The following is a 27,778-nucleotide window of genomic DNA, read 5'->3' on the forward strand; positions in this document are numbered from 1 at the left end:
ACAAGTGAGAAGAGGCTGAATTTCAAGGACAGGATGAGAGTTATACTAACCCTAGGCTTTTGAGGGCCTACCATGGGCTGGGGAGAGTACATAGTCCCTAACATGGGGTGTTTCTATCCTTACATAACAGAGGGCTTTTCCTGAATCTCGTAATGGTTTGGATTGTGCAACTCTGGATTTAGGAGTAAAGACAGACTGAATTCTTCAGCAAAATAGAAGGGAGGAGGGACATGGTGAGGAGGGATTTGGGAGAAACAGAAAGTGTGAATGGTAAGCCTGGGCCAGTGAGCAGTGTGTGCAGGTAGCCTGTTTTTAGTCGCTAAAACAGCCAAAGAAGAAACATTAGAGAAAAAAGTACCAAATAGAGATTATTTTTAAAAAATTGGGATGGGAAGAGAGGGGAGTTGTGCAATGCGAAACTGTCTTCTTCATTTACCCTTTGACATTTTCAGAAAGTCTACATACTTTTGTGTAAGTGAATTCTCTTTAGCAATTTCAAAGAGTTGAGAGGCATTAAACTGTGAGACCAGCTCAGCCCAGCATGAAATAGAGATAACACGTAACAGACACAAGGGCCAAGGGAAAAGGAGATAGCCGATGACTGCATGTGTCTGGAACAACCCTGACAGGGAGGTGGTGTTTTCTCCAGCACCTCAGGACATACTCAAGGAACCTAGCTGCTCCCTTACTGACATTTCATACAATGCAGCATTCAAATATGTTTACAGTTCTCCTTGAAATAGGAAGCTTTGTGGGGAATCATGGTCTAGAATTGAATAGAAAGTTTCTAGAATAGAAAGTTTTATCTTCCATTAAATTCGCCTTTTTAGAAAAAGAAAAACATCTCTATGCTAGTGTTTAGAACATAACAAACTGTACATGTTTCTGATTTTTTTTTCCTAGGTAGCTCTAAAAAATTGTTCTTACCATGGCAACCTCAGTGCTGGCTGTGGAAAATGCCATTTCTAATTGTGTTTTGTACACCGAGGCTCAAGGAACATTTCTGTAGGGATCAATTTTTTTTAAGGAATCATCTTTTTAACATATGTTATTTAATTACTCTCCTTCAGCGTACCAACATCCTTAAGTGACAAATGATAATTGTGCTTTCCCAGTGGAGTGAATTAATTCTTAAACCAGGGTTTCCAAAGGGTTGAGAGCATGTGAATTGGTCTTCTTGCCTGGTCCTGGGTTTCACTTCTTACTGTTTATGAAAGCAGGGAGGCTGCTGTTGACCTGCAAAAGTTCTGAGAACATGAAAGCAGTCTGCTAGGAAGGAGATGGGGTGTGACAAAATAAATGTTTTTACAATTTGGGGTGGTACTCCTTGCCCTATTGCCCTTTTTCTTCTTCTGTTTATTGTTTTAGAGATCATTTTTAATCTACCATCTCAGGATCTGTGAGTTTTCTTGTTCACACTCCCCTCTCAGACGACTGTAGGGTTGGGGGATGGGATCTAGGGTTTTGACTCAGGTGGGGATTTTTGGCCCGCATGGGTTTTTGAAAATGGGCGTGGCCATGGGTTTGAGAATATGGATCTAAGGGAGGCTGGGAAAATATGCACCTACACTGTTGTAACCTCCAATGGAAGGTGAAGGTGACTATCAAACAGATTCTCTAAGTTGTTGTCAGCTCTGGAGCTTCCAGAGAGAGAGAACCAGGTAATAGACACAAAGCAGCAGACAAGAGAACCCAGGACGAGCATGTGGGTGTGAGACGAACTATGACAGGAGGCTGATCTGGAAGATTGCTGTGATCGTTTCTTTGGAAGGTGGGAGGTGAGCCTTTAGGGATGCTGTTATTTATGGGTTGAACTGTGTCCCCCGCAAGTTCCTATGGGGGAGTCCTAATACCCAGCACCTCAGAATGTGACCTTATTTGGAGACAGGGTCTCTACAGAGGTAATTAAGTTAATATAAGGTCACTAGGGTGGGCCCTAATCCAATATGACTAGTGCTCAGGGCATTTGGTCACAGACATGCACACAGAAGAGTGAAGACGTGAAGACAAAGGCAGAGACCAGAGATCGGGATGATGCTTCTGTACACCAAGGAATGCCAAAGGTGGCCTGCAAAACACCAGAAGCTAGGGGAGAGGCAGCAGCAGATTCTTTCTCACAGCTCTCAGAAGGAGCCAACCCTGCTGACACCTCAGACATCCAGCCTCCAGAACTGTGAGACAAAAAATTTCTGTTGTTTTTGCTACCTACTTTGTGACACTCTGTTGTAGCAGCCCTGGCAAACTAGTACAGATGCTGAGGCACCTGTGCCTAATTATAACCTCCCCTCTTTTAGAGATGAGGAACAATGGGAAGTTAAAAAACAAAAGCACACCTGTTCTAGGGATTATCCTCTCACAGTAAAATCTGTCAGATCAAAATCAATGATAATTCTGGAATGGTTGACCATAAAAACATATGGGACTTTCATATACCATCTAATCTGAACTGTCATTTTCAGATGTGGAATCCAGAGCCTGGAGAGCAGGAGGGTCCTGCTAAGGTCAACTGGTGAGACAGTGGTCAACAGTGGACTCCTGTATTAGTCCACCAGGGCTACCTTAACAAAACACCATGGACCGGGTGGCTTAAACAATAGAAATTTATTTCCTCACAGTTCTGGAGACTAGAACTCAAAGATCAAGATGTTGGCAGGTTTGATTTTTTTCTGAGTCTTCTCTCCTGGGTTTGCAGATGGCCGCCTTTTTGCTGTGTCCTCACATGGTCTTTCCTCTGTGCATACACATCTCTGGTGTCTCTGTGCATCTAAATTTTCTCTTCTCATAGGGACACCAGTCAGATTGAATTAGGGCACAGTCTGATGGCCTCATTTTAACTTAATCTTTAAAAGCCCTATCTCCATATACAGTTATATTCTGAGGCACTAGGTGTTAGGTGTTAGGACTTCAACATATGAATTGGGGGGGGGCACACAATCCAGCTCATAATATCCTGTCTCCTTCAATTCATGTTCTTTTACATGCAAAATACATTCACACACACCCCCAGTCCCAATAGCCCCAAAGTCTTGACTCTAAGCATCAACTCTAAGTTCCAAATCTCATCTAAATATCTAAATCAAGTATGCGTGAGACGAGGTATGATTCATCCTGAAGCAAAATTCCTCTCCAGCTGTGAACCTGTGGAATCAGATAAGTTGTCTGCTTGTTTTGTGACTAATATGGGATTTATTCTTGAGAATGTTTTGTGAACACTTGAGAAGAATGCATATGCTGCTGCTGTTGGGTGGGAGGGATGTTCTATATCCATCTGTTAAGTCTGTTTGCTCTGTAGTGTTCTTCAAGTCCACTGTTTCTTTGTTGATTTTCTGTCTAGCTGTTCTAGCCATTATTAAAAGTGAGGTAATATGGGCTTCCCTGGTGGCGCAGTGGTTGGGAGTCCGCCTGCCGATGCAGGGGACACGGGTTCGTGCCCCGGTCCGGGAAGATCCCACATGCCGTGGAGCGGCTGGGCCCGTGAGCCACGGCTGCTGAGCCTGCATGTCCGGAGCCTGTGCTCTGCAACGGGAGAGGCCACAACAGTGAGAGGCCTGCGTACCGCAAAAAAAAATAAAAATAAATAAAAAAATAAAAAAGTGAGGTAATAAATCTCCTAATATTATTGTATTGCTGTCTATTTCTTCTCTAGTTCTGTCAATGTTTTCTTCATATATATAGGTGCTCTGATGTTGAATGGATATATATTTATCATTGTTGTATCTTCCTGTTGAATTGATCTTTTATCATTATATAACATCCTTCTTTGTCTCTTGTGACAGTTTTTGACTTAGTGTCTATTTTGTCTGATAAAAGTATAGCCACTCATGCTGTTTTCTGGTTACAATTTTCATGGACTATCTTTTTGCAACTCTTCACTTTCAGTCTGTCTGTCTTTTGATCCTTGTTGATAGTACATAGTTGGACCTTGTTTTTTAAATCCATTCAGCCACTCTGTGTCTTTTGATTAGGGAGTTTAATTCACTTACATTTAATGTAATTACTGTTAGAGAAGGATTTAATATCGCCATTTTGCTGTTTTCTGTTTGTATTGTACTTTGTTCATCTCTTTTTTCTCTTGCTGTCTTCATGTTTCATTTATTTTTTATATTAATATGCTTTGATTTCTTTCTCTTTTTCTCTTGTGTAACTTCTATAGGTATTTTCTTTGTAGTTGCCATAGGGCTTACATAAATTTTCCTATAGTTATAAGTCTATTTTAAGCTGATGAGAACTTATTTTCAATCACATATAAAAACTCTACACTTTTACTTCTCCCTCTACCACATGCACTTTGTTATGTCACAATTTATATCTATTTGTACTGGGTACCCATTAACATCTTTAAAGTTATAATTATTTTTAATACTTTTGTCTTTTAACTTTTAAGCTGAATTAGAAGTGACTTACCCACCATCATTACAATATTCTCTATTTATCCATATATTTATCTTTATCAAAAATTTTATACTTTCTTATGCTATCATGTTGCTGTTTAACATCTTTTTTTTTTTTTTTTTTTTTGCGGTACATGGGCCTCTCACTGTTGTGGCCTCTCCCGTTGTGGAGCACAGGCTCCAGACGCGCAGGCTCAGCAGCCATGGCCCATGGACCTAGCCACTCCGCAGCATGTGGGATCTTCCCAGACCAGGGCACGAACCCGTGTCCCCTGTATCGGCAGGCGAACTCTCAACCACTGCGCCACCAGGGAAGCCCTTAACATCTTTTTATTTCAACTTGAAGAACTCCCATTAGTATTTCTTGTAAGGCAGGTCTAATGGTGATGAACTTCCTCAGCTTTTGTTTATCTGGGAAAGTCTATCTCTTCTGCACTTTTGAAAAAAGCATGAAAAACATTTTGCTGATTATAGTATTCTTGGTTGGCAGTTTCTTTTTTTCAACACTCTGAATATAGTGTGCCACTCCCTTCTGGGCTGCAAATTTTCTGCTAAAAAACTTGATTCCCTTGTACATATGAGCTGTCTTTCTCTTGCTGCTTTTAAGATTCTCTCCCTGTCTCTAACTTTTGACAATTTAATTATAATGTGTCTCAGTGTAGATTTCTTTGGATTAATCTTAGTCATCTTATTTGGAACTCTCTAGGCTTCCTGGATCTGGAATGGGTTTGTCTGAGTGCTTTCACAATTGACTAAAAACATCTACACAACCTGAATACCCATAATCATCAAGGTCAAATGGAAAACATATTTTTGAGAGGGGGGAAATGAAACAAAACTTTACCCATTTTACAGTTTGGTAAAGAAGCACAAAACCATCACAATATTATCTGCATTTACATATAAGAAGAAGACCAAAGAGGTTTTCTCTCAAAATTTGTTTTAAGATTGTCAGCATCCAGTCTTCACTTTTTAAATTAATGTTAGATTGTTTTCACAAAAAAGGAATTAGTTGGGAAACAGAAAGGAGAGAGAGAGAGAGAGAGAGAGAGAGGTAGTGGGTGGGTAAGGGGGAGAATATGATCTGGGGGATAGGAATGAGGTGGTTATGCTTGGGTGGATTTGCTACCCTGCTCCTGGGTTCCCTGAGGTGGGAAAAGTTCCAGGAATAGACACTGTCTTGGGAGCCTCCTATTAGCATTTTTTCCTACTAATTGGACCTTTTTCAAATTATTAAGCAATTGAAGTTGTTTAACTATTTAGCAGTGTTCTGATTCTCTTTCATTTCTGGATTATATAACACCAAACCAAAGAATATGGCCAACCAAAGAAAACTAATAATTTTTTCTTCACATTTTGGCAACTGTATTTATTAGCTAAAGATCTAGATCTGACAAACAGTTTGATAAAAGCCAAGTTGCAATTAGAAAACTGAATACCACAGAAACAGACTTATTGGTCTTTCCTGGGTGAGGTTTCAAGGTAATATATTTTCAGCAGAATGTATCACATGTTTTTATGGTTACTAGTCAGATGGAAGGTTGCTCTTGGTAAAAGCAATGTTGCTTTGCTTTCTGCCAGCATGATTGGTGAGAATGCCCCTGAATTCAGATTAGAGAAATGTTTACAGCTGTTGCCTCCAACACTGATATATGACTTGGTTTTGCAGTCATACTCAGGTCACCTTTCATTCTATTGAGAACTTTCTTTTCAACAAAAGAGATAAGTGAACAAAATGATTTAATTGATATTAAATAGAGGCTATTATTATCTTTTGCATGATCTTTTTTTTTTTTTTTTTGCCCACACTGCATAACTTGTGGGATTTTAGTTCCCTGACCAGGGATTGAACCTGGGCCACAGCAGTGAAAGCACCAAGTCCTAACCACTGGACAGCCAGGGAATTCCCTGCATGATCACTTTTTGATCTGGATGAAATCTATGAAAAGTGTAAGCAAAACTGTATATGCATTAAATGTGAAACGAATTCTTTAAGCATAAACACAAGGTCATGGCCATAATGTAGAAGAAACAACAATAAAATAGTAACCCAAAAGCAGGCACTACCCCCACATCTAGTTTGATTTAGGTCATCTTGGAGACAGTTACCACGTCTAAAATGGAGATAATAACAAATGCTTCCTACCTATCTCATGGGGACCCACAGGGCATAAGGATAGGGACAACTTCCACAATAATATGTCTTCTTTTTCACAGTGACTTGCCAAGCATTATGCATTACTCTAAGTTCCTTGTACTTTATATATGTTCCTCCCAACTATTCTAGAAACTAAGGGTTCCTCTCTCTCTCTCTTCCCCCCTCTCTTTTCTAGAAGAAGAAGTTAAAACGTGGAGACTCTAGGTAATTTATCCAAGTGTAGGAGAATGAGCTGAGATCATAAGACTTTGAGAAACATAGAAGTCATCCTTCATCAAGAGTTCTAGGGCATTTGACTTTGGATTGATACTACTTTTATGTGATTGTTTTACTTGACAAAATCCAGATAAAAAAGCTGAGTGGCTTACCCTTTCACATATTAAATAACTTTTTTCTTAGGAAATGTTAAAAGTAGAATAATTATTAAAAATAATAACAATCCTTTATATTCATTTAAGTGCTTTCCCAGTGTATATTGATATAATAGTTTCTCAAATATAATCTCTGCTGAAATACTTTCTGATGTTTTTACTTTTAGTTGCTAACAAATATGACTTAGTTGTCTCCTTTATAACCCCCAACAAAGCAAACTGAAACATATAGAAGAAATATACAGAAAAGAACCTTTATCACACCACTTTAAGCAACTGGCCAAAGTCAACATCATTAGTAAAGGGACAAATCAACATCATGTATCTCCTGGTGTGAGGCAGTGAGAACACAGCAACACTTGAGTGATATTCCTGACAAAGACAAATAATCCTAATCTAATGGTTAGACAATGTCAGACAAATCCAAACTGAAAGACATTCTACAAAATAGCTGGCCTGTGTGCTTCAAAAATGTTAGTGTCATAAAACACAGGAGATCTGAGGAACTATTTCAGATTAATGGAGACTTAAAAGACATGATAATTGAATGCAATGCATGATCCAAGATTTTCATTTGTTATAAAAGACATTATTGGAATAATTTGCTGTATTGGAATAAGATCTGATATTAGATAAGAATTATATCAGTGTTAATTTCCTGATTTTGATTATTGTTGTGTGATTATATAGAAGAATGTACTAAGGTATTTAGTGGTAATGGCTAGCATGCCTGCAATTTATTTTCAAATATTTCAGAATATATATTGAGGGAGAAAAAAATGAAACAAATGCACTAAAATGTTAACATTTGGGAAATCTGAACGAAGAGCATTCAGGAATTCTTTGTAATAACATTGCAACTTCTCTGTAAGACAGAAATTCTATCAAAATGAAAAAAAAAATTTTTTAAAGCACCTATGCAGATTGTTCTTGGAAAGTTTTCCTGTCTTCTGCCTTACACCTTTCTAGACCCAGACATGGTATTGGCTATCTTTCCAAGGAGTCCTGGTTTGTTTTTGTGGAAATATGGTATTGTAAACCATAATATGTATACTAAACATACATAGTCATTGTATTCCACCTGGGATGGCATTGTTAGAAAACAATTTTAGTGGATAGTTCTAGTAAAGACACATTTTTTTCCTCTTAACGCGTGAGTTTATATTGATTTTTCTCATTCAGTTCTAACACTATTGTGCTATTACTTAAATTATTTTCTATAATTGTACCTCCATTTCTTTTATGCTGGAAAAAAATCTTGATTTTTAACAAAATAAATATTATTGCTGATTAGTTTTTACCTAACAATAAAAAGAAAATAACTCCAAAACAATAACACCATTAATACAAACTAAAAGATGATAGGATGAAGTTCGAAATTTTCTTTCACTTGTTTTTGTCCTTAGAATACATCTCATTATGGATGTATTGTCAACTTATTTTGGTCTACAGTCATTCACGATCCTTCATTTCTACATGTTATAGAAACACTTACCTAATGTGCGATTGTTTGTTCTTTTTCAATTTGAGGTTGTTCATATTCTTATGGTGACCATTGTCAGGTTTTAGAAGATTTTAAGTTTTACTTCAGAGGAAAACAAAAGTCCCTTAACAGATAGGAGGGAAAAAGTCAGCCACTGAATCGCCAAAGTTCTGTGTATAAATTTCATTTAAGCCACCATTTGGTTCATCATCAGTGACTAAATGAATGGTATGTGTAAAATTCAAATGCATGAGTCCCTGCTGGGCAAACCAATTCTGCCTTTAATATCCTATAATTATAAGGTATGTTAATATTATATCTATATCTAAGCTCCTGTGGAAATATTTTTTAAATCCATAAAACAAAATTACTTCACATGTAAAGGCCAAGTTGCTTCCAGTTATACTTATTCAAATCTCAGGACCAATGCTGCTTGCTAGATTCAGATTCTTTGATACAAGCCATTGCTCTATCCTCTGCCTTTTGCAATCTAGGCTTACTCTGGGAATAGAGCTACTTCACGTTGACTCTTTCCAGTTTCCAGCTATGAAGATCAAATGTCCCAGATACTGAGTCCATTATTTCCAGAGTGGATCTTCCTAACTGTTTCAAGATTTTAGAGATAATGCCTTGAAGGCTTAACCTTATTCTGATGCAACCTGATGTATGGGATCACAGAGTCTCAGGGGATGGGTTACTGGGAGGCTCCTGAGGATTCAGAACAGAGAGGGTCTAGGGGACCTGGAGAACAGAGGAAGAGAGAAGCCTAACTGAGCAGACTTTTACTCCTGTCAAGTGTAGGGTGGGGTGGAGACCAGAGGACAGTCTTGGGGGCCATTTTCCAGAAGGATTTTACAATTACTTGAGGAGGTGTCCACTGAGATTTTTTTCCTTGAGGTCCTCAATGAGATCTTGGGTATTTGGTAGTAAGTTTCATCTCCCCCAACTACACACACACACACACACACACACCATCAATCCATATAGGCAAAAAAGGCATGATTCCATTCCATGATTTTCCTTAGATGTTTCAAGATCTATCGAAGGAAAACTACAGTTTGAGATTATTTCTGTTTATCTATACCAAACTTTAAAATATTTCACATATTGGGGACCATAATCATCCAGCATAGATGAGCATAGGTAGGGCTCCCTTTAAAAAAATTTTTTTTTATTGACGTGTAGGTAACTTACAATATTGTGTTAGTTTCAAATGTACAACAAAGTGAACATATGTATTCTTTTTCAGCTTCTTTTCCATTATACGTTATTTCAAGATATTGACTATAGTTCCCTGTGTAATTTGTGCACTGGGTATGTCCACAGTAAGTAGTTTTACTCCAGAGATGCAAGCTGGACACCATTCTTTTTACAGATCTTACAGAACACACATGAGGCAGAGTAATATAGAGGTTAAATGGATGGGCAGTCATTTTTTTCCCTCCTGTAGATAACAGAACTTTTTCCTGAATATGGCTCAGGATTTGAGCCCAGCTAAGGCAGCCCTGGAGGGTGGAAAGGAAGCAAAAAACACAAGCAAGACTTTACCTTGGGGCTTCCCTGGTGGCGCAGTGGTTAAGAACCCACCTGCCAATGCAGGGGAAACAGGTTCGAGCCCTGGTCTGGGAAGATCCCACATGCCACGGAGCAACTAAGTTCGTGCGCCACAACTACTGAGCCTGCGCTCTAGAGCCCGCATGCCACAACTACTGAAGCCCACGCGCCTAAAGCCCGTGCTCTGCAACAAGAGAAGCCACCGCAAAGAGAAGCCCGCGCGCCGCAACGAAGAGTAGCCACCCCCTCGTCTCAACTAGAGAAAGCCCGCGCACAGCAACAAAGACCCAACACAGCCAAAAATAAAATAAATAAAATAAATCTATTTAAAACAAAAGACTTTACCTTGTCACTGTTTCTCATCCGCCAATTACTTCAGCTGGATTTTCAATAGGAATTGCTCCAAATCTCCCAAGACTAAAACAAATTGTAAAATGTTGTGAAAATTAAGACCATCAAGTCAAAATTTCAGAATAAGGGGGTGACTTAACTTGCTAGTCTACTTGGTATCTTCAAGTGATAACTGTTCTTTTAAACATCCTTAAGCTGAGTTCCTTGAGCAGGTGGTTAAGGAACTCTTCATGAGAACCAGCCTTCTTTGTGATAAGCCTTTTTTTCCCCTTCCCCCCAGCCCCAGAGTTGCTTTTTCTTCTTCTCAGGACAGAGCAGGACCAGTGCTTGCCAGCACTACACCATTGTGCAGATTAATAAAAGAAATCTTTTCTCAAGACACTTTACTTCTATCTGTTGGAAAATTGATGTAATAAATATACAGATCTACAATGTGTGCTCTGTGAATGGTACCCCCAGGTAGGCAGGGCCCCAGGTGGGTCCTGGAGCTGTTGCCCACCTGCTGGTGGGTGAGGCTGGTCTGTGGCTAGTGCTGGCTCGGTGGTGGGCAAGGCGGGGTCCCTAGGTAGGCTCACAGGGACCTATGGCAGCTGACAGCCTGCTGGCTGCTTGGCCTGGGGGCTTCCCAGAACTGGTGCAGACCAGCTGGTGGACGGGGATGGGTCCCAGCTGCTAAAAAGCTGGAGGAAGGACTCCAAAACGGTGCCAGCCAGCACCTGTGTCCTTACGGTAGAATGAGTTCCGAGCTCCGCAAAAGGCTGCTGCCAGCCTCTGTGTCCCCAGGGTGAGTTTTAATTGGCCCCTGCCTCTCCAGGAGGCTCTCCAAGATCAGCAGGTGGGTCTGACCAGGCTCCATTTTTTTTTTTTTTTTTTTTTTTTTTTTGCGGTACGTGTGCCTCTCACTGTTGTGGCTTCTCCCGTTGTGGAGCACAGGCTCCGAACACGCAGGCTCAGCGGCCATGGCTCACGGGCCCAGCCGCTCCGCGGCATGTGGGATCTTCCCGGACCGGGGCACGAACCCGTGTCCCCTGCATCGGCGGGCGGACTCCCAACCACTGCGCCACCAGGGAAGCCCCAGGCTCCTTTTAAATGACTGCTTCTGCCCTGGGTCTCAGAGCGTGTGAGCTCCTTTTCAGAGTGAAGTCTCTGTTTCCTGCAGCCCTCTGGCCCTCCTGAAAGTATGCCCTCCTGGCCTTCAAAGCCAGGTGTTCTGCGGGCTCGTCTTCCCAGTGCAGGACCCCTGGGCTGGGGAGCGCAATGTGGGGCTTGGACCCCTGGCTCCTTCGGGAGGACATTTACAATTGTGATTATCCTCCTGTTTGCGGGTCACCTACCTGGGGGTGTGAGTCTTGACTACGTTGTGCCTTTGCTCCTCCTACCATCTTATTGTGGCTCCTTCTTTATATCTTTAGTTGTAGATCTTTTCTGCTAGTCTTCAGGTCATTCTCATCCATAGTTGCTCTGTAAATAGTTGTGATTTGGGTGTTCCCGTGGGAGCAGGCGAGCTCAGAGTCTTCCTACCCCACCATCTTGGCCTCCCCTCTTCCTATACTTCCCGGTTGCAGTTCCCAAACCAGCTCCCAGTGAAGGGGATAAAAAAAAGTGTTGGGAAAGGCAGTCTCAAGCATGCAGTTTTTCAGCCACATAAGAATGGGCTTTCCGGGCTTACCTGGTGGCGCAGTGGTTGCAAGTCCTCCTGCCGATGCAGGGGACGCGGGTTCGTGCCCCGGTCCGGGAAGATCCCACATACCGCGGAGCGGCTGGGCCCGTGAGCCATGGCCGCTGAGCCTGCGCATCTGGAGCCTGTGCTCTGCGGCGGGAGAGGCCGCGACAGTGAAAAAAGAATGGGCTTGCCCTAGAGCCCAAACACCTGTGCTGGGTTTATCGCCTTGTGTGGGAATAGCTTTCCCTGTTTCAGACTCACAGTGTGCTCCTTTGTTTTGCTTGAGACTGTGCACGACCGTGTGCATGCACATGACCGGACTGTGCGCATGTGTCAGTGCCCTCAGGCACACTCCCAGCTTTCTGTAAGTCAGAGCCCACAGGTGTGGGGTTGGAGTCTGGGTCGTTTGACTGCAGCACAAAATAGAGTACGTGCAGCCACGCTACCTGAATTGGTAGTTAAGTGGATCAGCTGGCCCTGGGGGCCCAACGCTTTGCAAGGAGCTGGATCTTATGCACGCTTTCTCTCCTCTTGCTATGAATAAATGCTGTGCCACTTGAGCTTGGTGTGTGTGTTGTTTGTTCTCAGTGACCTCAAATCATGTACTTGTTTCTTCCCTGGGTGACATGCCTGCCCTTTAGCCTGGGCCCCACTCATGTTACACTCCATCCTGTAGCACAGCCTGACCACCCAGTGGTCACCCACATGGTGTGATAGCCTGAATAATGGCCCCTCAAAGATGTTCACGCCCTAATCCCCAGAAACTGTGACTATGTTACTTTACACGGTAAAAGGGACTTTGCTGTGGGGTTAACTTAAGGATCTTGAGTTAAGGAGACACTCCTGGATTATACAGGTGGGTCCACTGCAATCACAGGTTTAACAAGAGAGAGGCAAAAGGGTGAGAGTTGTGAAGATGTGATGACAGGCACAGAGAGGAAAAGGAGATGTGATAAGAGGCCACAAGTCAAGGAATGCAGGTAGCCTCTGGCTGTTGGAAAAGGCAACATATTCCCTCCTGTAGCCTCAAGAAAGAACCGGTCCTGCCACCGTCTTGATTTTAGGCCAGTGAGATTGATTTTGAACTTCTGACCTCCAGAAATATAAGATAATAAATTTGTGTTGTTTAAAGACATTAAATTTGTAGCAGCAATAGGATGCTTAATAAAGACAGCCAACAATCAGACCCAAAGATGAAACAAGATCAGAAGTTTCTTCCCAACAGGCAAGTCACAGGCAAGAAGAAGAGAGCTAAAGTTTATTGAGTGCCCTGGCATGTACTAAGTGAAAGGCCACACATTTAACACATGTGTTCTGCTTGGTATGACTGTGTAACAAGCAGGAACTTGGAGAAATCAAGTAGCCCAGGACCTGGGAGGGCTCCAGCTCCACCCTTGCTGGGTGGGTTTGCATTTCTGAACTTTATTGTACCTCACAGCAAAATGCTAATGCCAACCTTGCAGTGCTGTTTTGAGAATAATATATCTATAGCACCTATGATAAAGTATTATTAATATTACTGTTACTGTTGGGACTTCTGTGGTGGCGCAGTGGTTAAGAATCCGCCTGCCAATGCAAGGGACATGGGTCCGAGCCCTGGTCCGGGAAAATCCCACGTGCCACGGAGCAACTAAGCCCGTGCGCCACAACTACTGAAGCCCACACGCCTAGAGCCCATGCTCCGCAACAAGGGAAGCCATCGCAATGAGAAGCCCGCACACACAACAAAGAGTAGCCGACGCTCCCCACAACTAGAGAAAGTCCATGCGGAGCAACGTAGACCCAATGCAGCCAAAAATAAGATAAGTACATTTTAAAAATATATATTACTGTTACTGTTATTATCACAATAGCAGAGCGTGGTAGATCTGTGTGGCTCCTATGACTGGCAATAAGGCCACACCTACGTTTTAAACAGTCCCTCTTTGTTTCCTGGTTCACTGGCTACTCCTTGTTACTATGGCCTGTCCGTGTGGGCCTGGCTTCACCGTAGAATTTCAACTGGTAGTTGCTTTTTACTCTCCACTTAAGACAGAAGGCCTCAGAATGTCCCCTCCCCTCCCCCACACTGGAAACGTGGGGTTTCACTACTTGTTGCTTAGAGGGTACTCGGGCAAGAGCAAATTGTACATGGATAATGGTATTTGCAAGGCCTTTACAGTTTTCTGAGCTGCTTCCCCCATGCTTTGAGTGATCCTTATGGATTCTCAGGTGTCTGCCTCTTCTACTATTGAGCAAGACCTTTCACCCTTGCTGTGCTCAAGAAGCAGGTTAGCCAAATAGTGCTTTTTCTGGCCTCCAATCTATTTTATTAAAGAAATCACCTTCTAATGTGGCAGGAAATATTAGAATGCACAAAAGAAATTCCAAAGAGTTTTAAATAAGTTACATTAATTTTGCCTGTGAGATTTTCCTCCTGAGGCCGAATGGTAAAGCAACGTCTTTGGAGTCAAACAAAATACCAGTTACAAGCCAGATGAACTGGAGAAAATTATTTAACCTCTTAAAAAATATGTATATATATATATGTGTATATATACAGAAATAATATTCCACATGTGAGTACTATATAAATAACATGTGTAATAAAGTGCTTAGTAAATATCTATTTCCTTCCATTCCTTAGTTTACAAGTGCTTCTTTTTAATTTTCACTTCTTTCCTGTTTCTGTTGTGACCATTGTTTAGATGTATCCTCAGTTTTGTTTTGCCCTGATTGTGGGTATGGGTTCAATGAGTTCTTTCATGACAAAATGAATAAAAAGAAACAATGACCATAGGAAGGATATAGACAATTTAGGTTTGGTATATTGGTCATCATGTAGAATAATCATTTATATAAAGCAATGAAAGCTTATTTTGTATTTTTGTGGTGGATGAATCCTTATAAATTTTTACTAATGAAAATTACATTTTAACTACATACTCTACTTACCTGAAGGAATTTTTAAGAACTCACGTAATAGAAATGTGAAAATATTATAACAGCCTTCTTCCTCCTTGGGTTATTTCTCATAGTGAAACAACAGAGAAACAAAAGTGATACCTTAAAAGAAAATGTAAAAAGAAACAGCTTGTGTTTGTTCCTGGAATAGAATCCAAATTAAACTTAAGAAGGAAGCTTGCTTTATCTTGGAAATCAAACTGCATGAAAATAAATCAGAAGGAACAAAAATCAGTTATGTAATGTTGGTTGAAAAGGAACTTAACTGCGGGCGAGTCAATCACGTAATTAATTTTGCTTTACACTAAAATGACACTATTCTCAAGTGGGGTAAAACTTTTCAAAGGTACACTTATGGGCCGACATACCTCATTAATTCAAACTCCCCTAGGTCATACATGATATTATGACATTCCACAGAAGTAAATCTTTCATTTATCAACTGTAATATGGAATATGACACCATCAAATACTAAATATTTGTGGCCTATTGACTTCATTTCAAAAGTTGTCTGATGAATAATTGCATGGATCACAAGGATCTTTCCAGAATCCTTGACTTAAATTATCCTAAACTTTTCCCCTCAATATACAACGTGCCTAGATTTTTCTGCCTGTGCAGCACTTTGCCTTCATGGAAAAGATGAAGACTTGGTGAGTGATTCAGATTACCAACGGTTTGAAATGTTCATGAACATGCCTGAACATCTTACTTGACACTCATCCTAGCCATGAAAAGTGGCTTACTACCTTCCTTTCTATAATATTTCAGCTTCACCCAGAGCATAAAAGAAATTTTGTTGTACTAGTTATTTTTTATATACATGAAAATTAATGTAATTCTTGAAGTTAAGAAAGATGATTGCTTACTACTGAATCATCTCATAGAGCACTAGTGACATGCATACACACTTTTGGAAAGAGTGGACTAAAGTTGTTTCAGCAAGTAGCTTTCCAATGAGACAGCAGCTTAAATTTTACTGAGAAAGGAGCATTGTTTCTTCTAACTATGGATTAACCAGTGTAACATGAGTCCAGAGGTGCCGGTATCCATATGGCCACCACATGGAGAGAGCCAGCCCTCACTGGACTGGGTGGCAGGGGGGGAGGTGAGGGGAATCTGACTGTATCTTTTAACCACTTGGATTTAGTTAAACCTGAATCCAGTCTCATCCCTGCACTTTTCAGTTATATAGTTGATACATTCTCATTTTTGAATAAGCCAGTTTAAGTTGGGTTTCTGTACAACTCAAAGGCCAGAAAAAGAAAGTGGAAAGAGTTCCCATATACCCCCTACTCCCATACATACACAAATTCCACCACTATCAATATCCCACACCATAATGGTACATTTGCTACAATTGACAAACCTACATTGACACATCCTTATCACCCAAAGTCCACAGTTTACATTAGGGTATATGTAAACTTGGTGTTGGACATTGTGTGGGTTTTGACAAATGTATAATGATGTGTGCCCACCATTATAGCATCAAACGAAGTACTTTCACTGCCCTAAAAATCCTCTGTGCTCTGCCTATTCATCCCTCCCTCCTCTCTAACCCTTGGCAACCACTGAACTGTCTCTGTAGCTTTGCCTCTTCCAGAATGTCATAATATTTGGAATCATACAGTAGGTAGCCTTTTCAGATTGACTTCTTTCACTTAGTTATATGCATTTAAGTTTCCTCTATGTTTTTTCATGGCTTGATATCTCATTCTTTTTAGTGCTGAAATATTCCATTGTCTGGATATACCACAGTTTATTCGTTCACCTACTGAAGGACACCTTGGTGGCTTTCAACTTTTGGCAATTATGAATAAAGCTACTATGAACAGCTGTGTGCAGGATTTTTGTGGACATACATTTTCAGTTCACTTGGGTAAATAACAAGTAGTGGAATTGCTGGATCACATGGTAAGAGTATGTTTAGTATTGTGAGGAATTGCCAAGCTGACTTCCAAAATGGCTGTACCGCTTTGTATTCCCGCCAGCAATGAATGAGAGTTCCTGTTGCTCCACATCCTCCTCAACATGTGGTGCTTTCAGTATTTTGGATTTTGGTCATTCTAATAAGTGTGTAGTGGTAGCTCATTGTTATTTTAATTTTCAATTTCCTAATGACGTGACATTAAACATCTTTTCATATGCTTATTTGCTATCCATATATCTTCTTTGATGAGGTGTCTGTTCAGGTCCTTTGCCCATTTTCCAAACAGGTTGTTTGTTTTCTTATGTTGGGTTTTAAGAGTTCTTTATAAAATTTGGATAACAATCTTTTATCAGATATACCTTTTGCAAATATTTTCTCCCCACCTGTTTTTTAAAAATAAAATCATAGCACAGCCTGGTACCAAGCCTTGATTTTGGGGGGCTTGATGGGACAATATCAGGATGTTAGGATGTGTTGACTACATCCTGAAAACTTTAGTAAAATCATACAAGTGAGAAGCTTCTATCAAGTGTGGCCTCCCTGAAAGGCAGAGAAGAAGGAAATACAGCTTTTCTAAGAAAGATACATTTTGCCTATGACCATAAATCCAATATGGTTGAATGATGGATAGACTTGAGCTTTGCAGAGTTAAAAAGCTGGATTCTTTGCACCAAACTAAAGTCAGGGAAAGCAAATAAAGGGAGATGTGGTTGGACATAAGATGGAGACCTGGAGAAGTCTGATTCTTCAGCTCCTAACACATCTTTTTGGGTTCTTTTTATTGACAAAGATGACAATTACCCCCACTGTAAAAACCATTCCATAACGTGGAACGTGGGGTAAGGGGAAGGGGAATTGTTCTTCTCCAACCAGGCTACAGGGCTATAGTTTTCCACTGCCAGGTTAAATGCTGAAAACTTACAGAATGGATAAAGCTCTAGAACCTGTTGCTGTATGACAGAATGCCTCAGATTTAGCTCTTGATTCCAGAACCGTAATTCATCAAGATCTGTGGAACTGAACAAATGTAAATCAGCAGAGGCTAATAGAAGAGAAACTCCAATTTCTAAGAAACCGAAAGCCTCTACAGTTCATCTGAGGTAAGCGTAAGCAAAAGGGAAAGCTAAGCAAAAAGAAACATGTTTATAAATGGGCTAACTCCAGGAAATAAGGCATCAGCTCAAAATCTGGCAAGAACACTTGACATGAATAAACACCTACACATTCAAACACATACCTACAGTCACTCTTCCACATGAACACCCAGACACAAGCTATGAAAAAAGTATCTCATGAAAGCACCTAATTTTATTTAAGCTCAAAAAACGTGTGAGTGGATTCATGAGACAGTGTTACAGTCATTTATTTACTTCTGGGATATGGAACTATAGTACACTGGTCCTTCTCAGACTAAACTGAGAACATTTAAGGCAAATTTTGCCAGCTAATCTAGGTATACTCAGGCTCATCTCTTTGTTTACTCCAGTACAAATACGTATGGAAGTCTTGCCAGTGTGGTAAATGCACACCTAAATTTTTTCCTTCTTCTCTTTTCCTGATTTTATCTTCAGAAACAGAAGAAAATCAAAGAGAGTAGAGATCAGAAAAGGAGAGTGGAGAAAGGAAGAAGAGAGAAAAAAAGAAAACACAGGAAAAGGATTTAGGTCTGAGCATAAGAAAAATATCCTTTAATGTGTTTACTATAAGAAGAAACATTATAAAGAATCAGTGGAGTCATTTCCTAAAGAAAAGAGGAGGAAAACGTATTCTTCTTACAAATTAAATATACAAGTATGTATGTTTATTTTCCCCAATGCATTTTTTTCTTTGCAATAATGATAATTCTTTGGAGAGACCCTTGGGGTTTAAGAACATCAGCTTTTACGCAGAGCCCGATGCCAGATCCTTATTATTGTGACTTTTTTTTCTTTCTAAAAGTAGGATAAGCTAAATCTTGACAGGTGAGGCATTCAGTTAAAAGAAGATTTCATTTGTTTTTTTGCATTTGCTAGGATAGGATGAGGGAAGAGTTAGTCAATACCTTTCCTGGGTCCAGCTGCCTCTCTCTCACTCACCTTTGGTAAGGCTTCTCTGAGACTCTTGGACTTCCAGCCATACAATTGTATGAAAGGAAAGGAAACGTCAGTTCAGTCCAAAATATCCCAGTGGATTTTCTTTAACACTGGGATCTCCACTGGTGAACTTTCCTTAAAGCTTTTGCCTCTCCTAGTTTAGGGTGGCAGGTAAAAAGATGGGCAGAGGTCCAGAGGCCAGAGATGGGCTGTTTTGTTCCCTTTCCTGCCCAGCAATTTTAGGCCCCTTGAAGACACAGTTCTGAGCCATAATGTGTGTATGGTGATGTGTGCTGGGGTAGAAGCAGAGCTTCAGAGTCCTAAAAACGCTTCCTCCACATGTCCCTGAGGATGTGAGTGTCATGCTGGCTTTGTTGTAAACACAGCAAAGACCAAGAAATAATTTATTGTTTCTCCTTAAAATTCTGGAGACTCCAGAACTCAACCCAGGCAAATCCACTCTAAGCCACTTAAGGCAATCAAGACCAGTGTGTATGCGCTTTGGAAGTTTTCCCACAAGCGTCGAAGTCTAACAGGCAGGTGTTCCTGTTTGTTCAAACTAGGCGAAATTCCCCAAGGGAACGAGGGCTCTGAGGATTATCAGAACTCAGCTTACATCCAACAGTGAGAGTCGTGGAGCCAGTCCCGAGGGAGGCACCTTCCTCCCCTGTAGGAAGCCCACACGAGGACGGCGGGGAACCCAACTGTGTGAATGGGGACGTGGCAGCCACCAAAGCCTAGAGAAGCCCTGGAGGAAGGAGCCAGGGAACCATATACCGCCTCCCTAGGGTCCCTTCTCCAGAGCTGCTCAACTTTTTTTTTTTTGTAGTATCATGTTTTAAATGTGGTTAAGGGGATACAATTGCCCTGAGTCCTGGGCATCCGACCACAGCGGGAGCCGCCCTCGGCCTCAGGCTCCTGCCTTGGTCTTGGGAGCCAGTCAGAGGGCGGCTCCATGCGTAACTGTCCTTTCCCGGACTGGGTACACCGAGGCCGGCTGGCTGGTCCTCAGGACGCATTGGTGTTCCTCTCAGGAGTAGCCGTAGGGGGTCTAGAAGTTGAGCAGCTCTGGAGAAGGGAATCTCAGTTTTGATTTCTCCCTCCCTCTTTCCTCTCTCGTTCCTGCCTTCCCTCCCTCCCTCCCAAAGACAATGCAGACAGGAGAATAATAGCTGTAATTACACTTTGAGTTCTCCAGAGGTAAAGAATTATTATTACTTTAACAACTAGCTACCAATATAGATGATAGATAGATAGACAGATAGATGTTGCATATTGTCTATATTCATATATATCAAATGAATATATATAGTTTGCACATATATATCCTGAAAGCTGTTGAAATGTCTTGTCTATCTTGTGGTAAGGATAATGACACAATAAATGATTCCCAAAGGTACTGGCTTAAATACCAAAGAATTAAAAAAATATCTTTGGAAGACTGATTAAAACCCTTGATTTTTAAAAATTCTTAATTTTAAATTATTTTGGAGAAATGATCCCCTTTGATAATGTTGCACAGAGTAACACGAACTAAAGGATCTTGCATTGTGCCATTCTACAATTTTGTCCAAGAAAATGTGTCTTCTCTCTCCATGCCAAATCAGCTCCCTAACATTCTTTGGACTAAGAATTTGTGCATTGTTGCAATTAATCATAAATTCTGTTAACTTTAAGATAATTATTTTTATTATATACTTTGAAATTTGCTCCTTATTATAAGAGAGTTAATTCACTCTGACCCTTACACTTTATTCCTCAGGTAGAGAATGTGTGTGCCAGTTCAGTGGACATGAAGACATTTGAATTCAGCTAAGCAGTTTCAATCAACTAGAAACTGCTCCCCTGAGTAGCTAACACACTGCTTAACTGATTAACTAGAACTAGCGGAAGTTAATCTGGAATTTGCCAAGGACTGGGTGGAGTTCTTAGATAAGAACTCCAAGATGATATGAAAGTTCATGTTCTTTTTCAACTGGAAAACTGAGCAAAAGCTTTACTAATCTAAAAAAGAAAAAAAAAAAAACCTTTCCCTACCTTTCCCTAGATAGAGAGAAAATCCTGATAAACATGATAGAGAAGGAAAAAGGAAAAATAACTTTTTAAAACTAGCTTTAGATGTAGATGAGCTCAGAATGTATATGTTTTTGTTTTTATTTCAAAATGTGTTTGTTTCTATTTCAAGCTGCTGCTTCCTCTCATAGGCTGTGCAGTACCAAACGGTTGGTTTTATGCTTTTTCCCCGCCCTGCAATGTTGGGTCCCCAAATTTGACCCTGTTGCTTTTTACGTTATTACCAGTTATATCCAGAGGGGCGGGAGTGTACGTTGATCAAGGCTTTTTAGAATAAATCTCATAGGTCTGAAGAGCTGAGAGTTCTATGGGAAATAAGGGCTAAACAGGATTTATAAATCCTGGTGTGTTGCTGCTGTGGTCTTCAGCCTTTCCCTGACAAGAGTGGAAATTGAGAAGTTAGTTCAAGAAATAGAAAGTAAAACTGTTAAAGCTGTTTGAAAGAAAACGACTCGAGGGTTGATTTTCACAGGATCTGTGTTGGGTCACTGCCCTCTGTCGGCTCCCCTGGATAGTGCACGTGGTGGGACAGAGACCCTGAGGGGTCCTTTTGTTGGTTTTCTTACTGGTACAGAATTCAAATACTAGAAACTTCTTGAGCCTCCAAGGTGAGAATTGTGACTTCAAAGCCTCCCTCTTGCTGGGGTTGCAGGCACTGCCCTTAGGGGGAGACAGCATGGTTGTTCACCTGGAAAATGTCACAATAGAAGGCCATGTATTAGGTAGAGATGTTGCTTAGACGTTAACTTGGTCAGTGAACTTCTTTTCTAGCTTCCCCAGACCTCTTTTCATGCCAGGAGACAGTTGTAAAGAGAAAAGAGTACTGCTCCTCTCTAAGTCTAAAGGTGTTAATTCCAGTTACAGCACTGCTGCTTGTGAGCTGGGGGTCCTGGGGGGAGTCATTCAGCTTCCTGCTCGCCTGTTTCTCCTCCACCTCTTGGGTGGTAGTAAGGACCAAATGAGATGTGTGTGGAGGTGGTTTGCCCTTGTAGTCATAAAGCATGGGTATCAGTAATAAGAGTAAGAATACAGACATCATTTTCTCATTCAAAGGACTGAGGATTGGAAAGTAAAAGGAATCACCCTGGGTTTCTGGCTGCCTCCACTTTTGAGGTCCTGGGAGGAATTCTGACCTAAAGAGACAGACAGACATGGATGGAAACACCATCACTGTGGCCCTTGCAGATCACTTATCTGCTCTATGCTTCTATTCTGTTGGCCAAGTGAGGACAGTGTGGATGCAATAAATAAATTACATCTCTAAACTTCATCACAGAGACCAGAGTTACAAGAAACACTTGTCATCCAAGGATAAATGGTAGCAGCAAAGGGGTCAAAGTGAATTAACTTTCTTATAATAAGGAGCAAATTTCAAAGTATATAATAAAAATAATTATCTTAAAGTTAACAGAATTTATGATTAATTGCAACAATGCACAAATTCTTAGTCCAAAGAATGTTAGGGAGCTGATTTGGCATGGAGAGAGAAGACACATTTACTTGGACAAAATTGTAGAATGGCACAATGCAATATCCTTTAGTTCGTGTTACCCTGTGCAACACTATCAAAGGGGATCATTTTTACAAAATAATTTAAAATTAAGAATTTTTTAAAATCAAGGGTTTTAATCAATCTTCCAAAGAGATTTTTAAAAATTCTTTGGTATTTAAGCCAGTACCTTTTGGAATCATTTATTGTGTCATTATCCTTACCCATTTTCTCTTCTTTTATTCTTCAGTTTTTACCTAGTCTCTTGATACGTGAATATACATGAGATTGGAACAGTTCTCCAACTTCACTTTTATCAATGTCATGAAATTCTGCTTTTGCAAGAATTGCAATTTCATTTTGCCACCTAGTTGCTTTGCATTGTCAGATATTTATAAGATGTTATATAATAAGTAAGAGACAGACTGTAAAATTTTGATTGGTTGATCAAGGATAGTCATTCAAGCCAAGCTGGGAAGGTTGAGAGATGAGAACAATAGTTATCCCAGGTTGGGGGACAGAATTGACAGGGAGGTGACAAAAGTGAGCCTCCTGGAATGTTGGAAATGTTTTATATTTTGACATGGGTGGTGGTTACATGGGTGTATGTAAAAATTAACCGATCTAGACTCTTAAGATGTGTACACTTTGTGTGTAAATTAAACATATAGGTGTAATTTATATGTTATACATGTTATATTTTACATATACATATAACTATATATAATAAAGGAAAGCTAGCAGTGAGTGAAAATTTTGTTGCTAAGGAACCTAGACCTTCAGATGCAAATATTTTTAAATTTTAACAAAGTATCTATATTTCACTAGGGACAGAAAAGCCTAAAAATATTATCTTTGGATTTAAAAAAGGCAGAAAAGACATTTAACAAAATGTTAGGGAATTCCCTGGCAGTCCAGTGGGTAGGACTCCGTGCTTTTGCTGCAGAGAGCTCAGGTTCAATCACTGGTTGGGGAACTAAGATCCCACAAGCCGTGTGGCATGGCCAAAAAAAACAAAAAACAAAAGAAAATGTTAATAATGGGATTGTGTGTTATTTTTATGGTCTTCTTTATACTTTTCAATATTTTTTCAATTTTCTTTGATGAGCCTGTCAATTTAAAATCAGAAAAATATATGCAAATGATTTTTAAAGGATCTGCTATGTTAACTAAAGTAGTATCTCATTTAATTCCAATTCATTGAGCTATAGTATTAACATTAAATAAGGTTCTTTTGTGTACTTTTTTTAATAAAGGAGAGAATTGAATATTAGGTCTCTTTGGGCTAATACTCCTTTGGACAATAGACACTGAAGTTGTATACTTTTTCTTTTATTAAAACCATGTGCAAGGTTGTGTCTTTCTTGCTTTATGTGAAAGTAGTGTAGCTTGGTGTGGGCTCATGACTGACTGCTTGAGTTTGTAGACTCAACTCTGCCATTTTCTAGTCCACTGACTGTAGGCAACTGATTTACTCCCTTTAATTTTCAGTTTCCTCTGAATTAGGGGTGATAATAGTATCCATATCAAGAGGGTTATTTAAAAAATCAAAGTAAATTTTATCATCATTGCTATAATATGATTAGATTGTTTTTGCTCTACATCTAGTAGTTACATTGTTTAAGCAGAATTTTTTTTTTTTAAAGAAGATGTTGGGGGTAGGAGTTTATTAATTAATTAATTAATTTTTGCTGTGTTGGGTCTTCGTTTCTGTGCAAGGGCTTTCTCTAGTTGTGGCAAGCGGGGGCCACTCTTCATCATGGTGCGCGGGCCTCTCACTGTCGCGGCCTCTCTTGTTGCGGAGCACAGGCTCCAGACGCACAGGCTCAGTAGTTGTGGCTCACAGGCCTAGCTGCTCCACGGCCTGTGGGATCTTCCCAGACCAGGGCTCAAACCCATGTCCCCTCCATTGGCAGGCAGATTCTCAACCACTGTGCCACCAGGGAAGCCCCCAAGCAGAATTTTGAGGGATGTTTTTACATTAAAAATGAATTAGTGTTCTGAGCTCTCAAAAATTGAATAGCATAGTGCTAACCAACTGATCTTCCACTCTACACTGGAGATCAGTAATCATCTGCATTGTCTAATCCTCATAAGGACTCTGTGAAGTAAGCAGATTAGTACTCCCATTTCACATATATTGACACTGAGACCCAAAGAGGGGAAAGGAGCCCCCAGAAGACAAGGAAGAGCCCAGAGTTGAGATTTTCTGACTCACAGACCTGGCAGCCCCTGCTCCGCCGTGTCATACTGGCCATGGTATGCACAGGGCAATTTCTTTCTGGTCGAGTTTAACCTTTAATTCCTATATGCTTCTCTGGTTTCTCCTTTGATCAGGGCTGGGTCCATCATCCCATTCCAATCGTCCATGCTTTTCCCATCAACCAACTGTGCTGGTCAGTGAACTGTCCCACTTACACATGTGTGCTCATAGTGGCCCTTTGCTGAAGTGTCTGCCAACCTTCAATGCTAAAATCACATTCTTCATCTTTCATTTAGTATATCTTAATTTACTTCATGCAGTACGCTATTTAAATTTTAGCCTGTTTTGAATCCTGATAGCCATTTGTTCTCCCTCATACGCCTATACATATAAAGCTGTTTTGCATTTCAGTTATTTGGCTAATTGTCTTCCCCCTACGCTTCTATTATTTATCTTAAAACCTCTTATAGTACCCAGCATAATGGCTCAAAAATGGAAGATACCTAATGGATGTGTATTGAATAAATGAATAATAAATAAATGAGTTAATGATGTGGCAGGCAAATAGGTACACATTTTTAATATATATTTACAAAATGAGCTTGGGGGAATACATCATAATGCACAGAAACACCTCCCCTTTTGGGGATATTTGAATGTAGCCAGTGACTTGCAGATTCAGCTTGCATTTCACTCATGAACAATTTTTTGAGCTTTTAAAAATAGGATTCTTTCTCACTTGTCCTTGGGTCTGATCCCATTAATATCCTGGAAACGAATTTGCTCTCCTTTGTATGCACATTTACTCTTACAGCCACAGAGATAGGGCAGTCACAGAAAATCCCCTGAATGTCAAATAGGTCAGAGAGCCGAGGCCAGGGCCCGTTGGTGGCAGATAGGCAGCCAACATTTTCCCAGGTGGGTCAGGATGCTCCTGCCCAGGGCAACATCCTATTCAACTGGTTTGTTTCACAGACTCCTCAATACAATTTAGGCGACTGGTTGGAAAACCCTCTTAGGTATGGCACAGTTGATTATACTATCTAATTCAAAATGTGGTCTTAGAAATTGGGTGAATTATCCATTTTGATTTTTATGCATTTCAAGTTTTTAATGTCCCCCTTTCTGACCCAAAGATGAGTTTCATATGGCTTGAGATATACTTGAAGTAGTTTAGGCAGTATGTTTTATCAATTAAGAATGTTGAGGGGCTTTCCCTGGTGGAACTGTGGTTGAGAATCCACCTGCCAGTACAGGGGACATGGGTTCAAGCCCTGGTCCAGGAAGATCCCACATGCAGCGGAGCAACTAAGCCTGTGAGCCATGGCCACTGAGCCTGTGCTCTAGAGCCTGCAAGCCACAACTACTGAGCCCGCGTGCCACAACTACTGAAGCCTGTGTGCCTAGAGCGCAAGCTCCGCGACAAGAGAAGCCACTGCAGTGGGAAGTCCGTGCACCGCAATGAAGAGTAGCCCCCGCTCGCCACAACTAGAGAAAGCCCGCACACAGCAACAAAGACCCAATGCAGCCAAAGAAAAAAGAATGTTGAACTGAATATGCAAACTTCAATATAAAATAAATTTCTACTTTGAACCAAAGAACTTGACCTTTTAAAAAATAAATTTTATGTTTACAAATTTAATTTAAAAGATAGAAGGTTTTAGTTCTTTTTGGATGGTGAGTCACTTTTATCTCCTGAAAATCTCAGTAACATCAAGGGTAAGTGGGTGTGGATTTTGTCATCAGGGAAGTGTAGTGGGAATTTCCAGACTATTACCAGAGATGAATGTGTCAGAGGCTTGGAGATGGGCCAAATGAAACTTAAATAACAGCTGGCCAACTGGCTGACCTCAGAATATATGATGAGAAGAGCTGTATATTAGTCTGAGTCCTCCAGAGAAACAAAACCAATAGGAGATAGGAGATATATATGCACGCACACACACACACACACACACACACACACACACACACACAAACACATATATGCAGCTGACCCTTGAACAATGCGGGGCAATTAGGAGTGCCAACCCCCGCCCCCGACCCCCGATCAAAAATCTGTGTACTGCTATCTCTTCCTCAAAAACAAGGAATTGATCAGTGACACCCAAGGACAGGAAGCTGAAACCGTTTGAATAAAATCAGGACTCAAACCTTAGTTCTGTTGATTCCACATATTGTTCTAATGGAACACAAATTTTCCTCCACACTTTGTTAATGTAAAGATCTGTAAAATGAAAATACAGGCACTATATTTATTGAAAAAAATCCCCGTATCTTATAAGTGGACCTGCACAGTCCAAATTTGTGTTGTTCAAGAGTCAACTGAATATATACATACATATATATATATATATGTATATGTATATATATATTCAAATATTTATAATAAGGAATGGGCTTATGTCATTATGGATGCTGAGGCCTCCCAAGATCTGCAGTCTGCAAGCTGAGACCCAGGAGAGCTGGTGGTATATTTCTAGTTCAATTTCAAAGGCCTGAGAACCAGGAAAGCCAATGGAGTAAGTTCTAGTCCAAGTCCAAGTTCAAAAGCAGAGAAGACCAATGTTCCAGCCCAAAGACAGTCAGGCAGACAGAAGTTCCTTTTTATTCACAGGCAGTCAGCCTTTTGGTTCTATTCAGGCCTTCAATTGTTTAGATGAGGCCTACCCGCATTAGGGAGGGCAATCTGCTTTACTCAGTCTCCCAATTCAAATGTTAATATCATCCAAGAACACCCTCACAAACACACTCAGAGTAACGTTGGACCAAATATCTGGGCACCTCGTGGCCCAGTCAAGTTGACACATAAAATTAACCATCACGAGTTGTTCTAACAGGATCTCCCCCACTGTCCAAAACAATCAATGCAGCTCTTAAGACATTAAAGTCAGAACTTGGGATCAGAAAACTCACCTCCCAGGGCTTCCCTGGTGGCGCAGTGGTTGAGAGTCTGCCTGCCGATGCAGGGGACGCAGGTTTGTGCCCCGGTCCAGGAAGATCCCACATGCCGCGGGGCGGCTGGGCCCGTGAGCCATGGCCGCTGAGCCTGCGCGTCCGGAGCCTGTGCTCCGCAACGGGAGAGGCCACAAC

General features: G+C 40.7%; 1 long non-coding RNA gene across 3 annotated transcripts in view; it reads right to left on the minus strand.

The window, feature by feature from the left end:
- Positions 1 to 12,771, minus strand: part of LOC109551914 (uncharacterized) — a 44,013-nt gene extending 31,242 nt beyond the window's left edge. The window contains exons 1-4 of one of the 3 annotated variants that reach the window (XR_002178619.2): positions 11,978 to 12,771; positions 11,643 to 11,769; positions 10,303 to 10,374; positions 8,295 to 8,527 (exon numbers count right to left, since the gene is read on the minus strand). This is a non-coding gene — a long non-coding RNA (uncharacterized lncRNA). Of the gene's footprint in view, positions 1 to 8,294; positions 8,528 to 8,548; positions 9,909 to 10,302; positions 10,375 to 11,642; positions 11,770 to 11,977 lie in introns of those variants that run through there. The other 2 variants (XR_002178618.3, XR_012331383.1) reach the window with 2 other exon arrangements.
- Positions 12,772 to 27,778: the final 15,007 nt, after the last annotated feature.

The sequence above is a fragment of the Tursiops truncatus genome, chromosome 4 (assembly GCF_011762595.2).
Source record: "Tursiops truncatus isolate mTurTru1 chromosome 4, mTurTru1.mat.Y, whole genome shotgun sequence".
In the NCBI taxonomy this organism is placed as follows: domain Eukaryota; kingdom Metazoa; phylum Chordata; class Mammalia; order Artiodactyla; family Delphinidae; genus Tursiops; species Tursiops truncatus.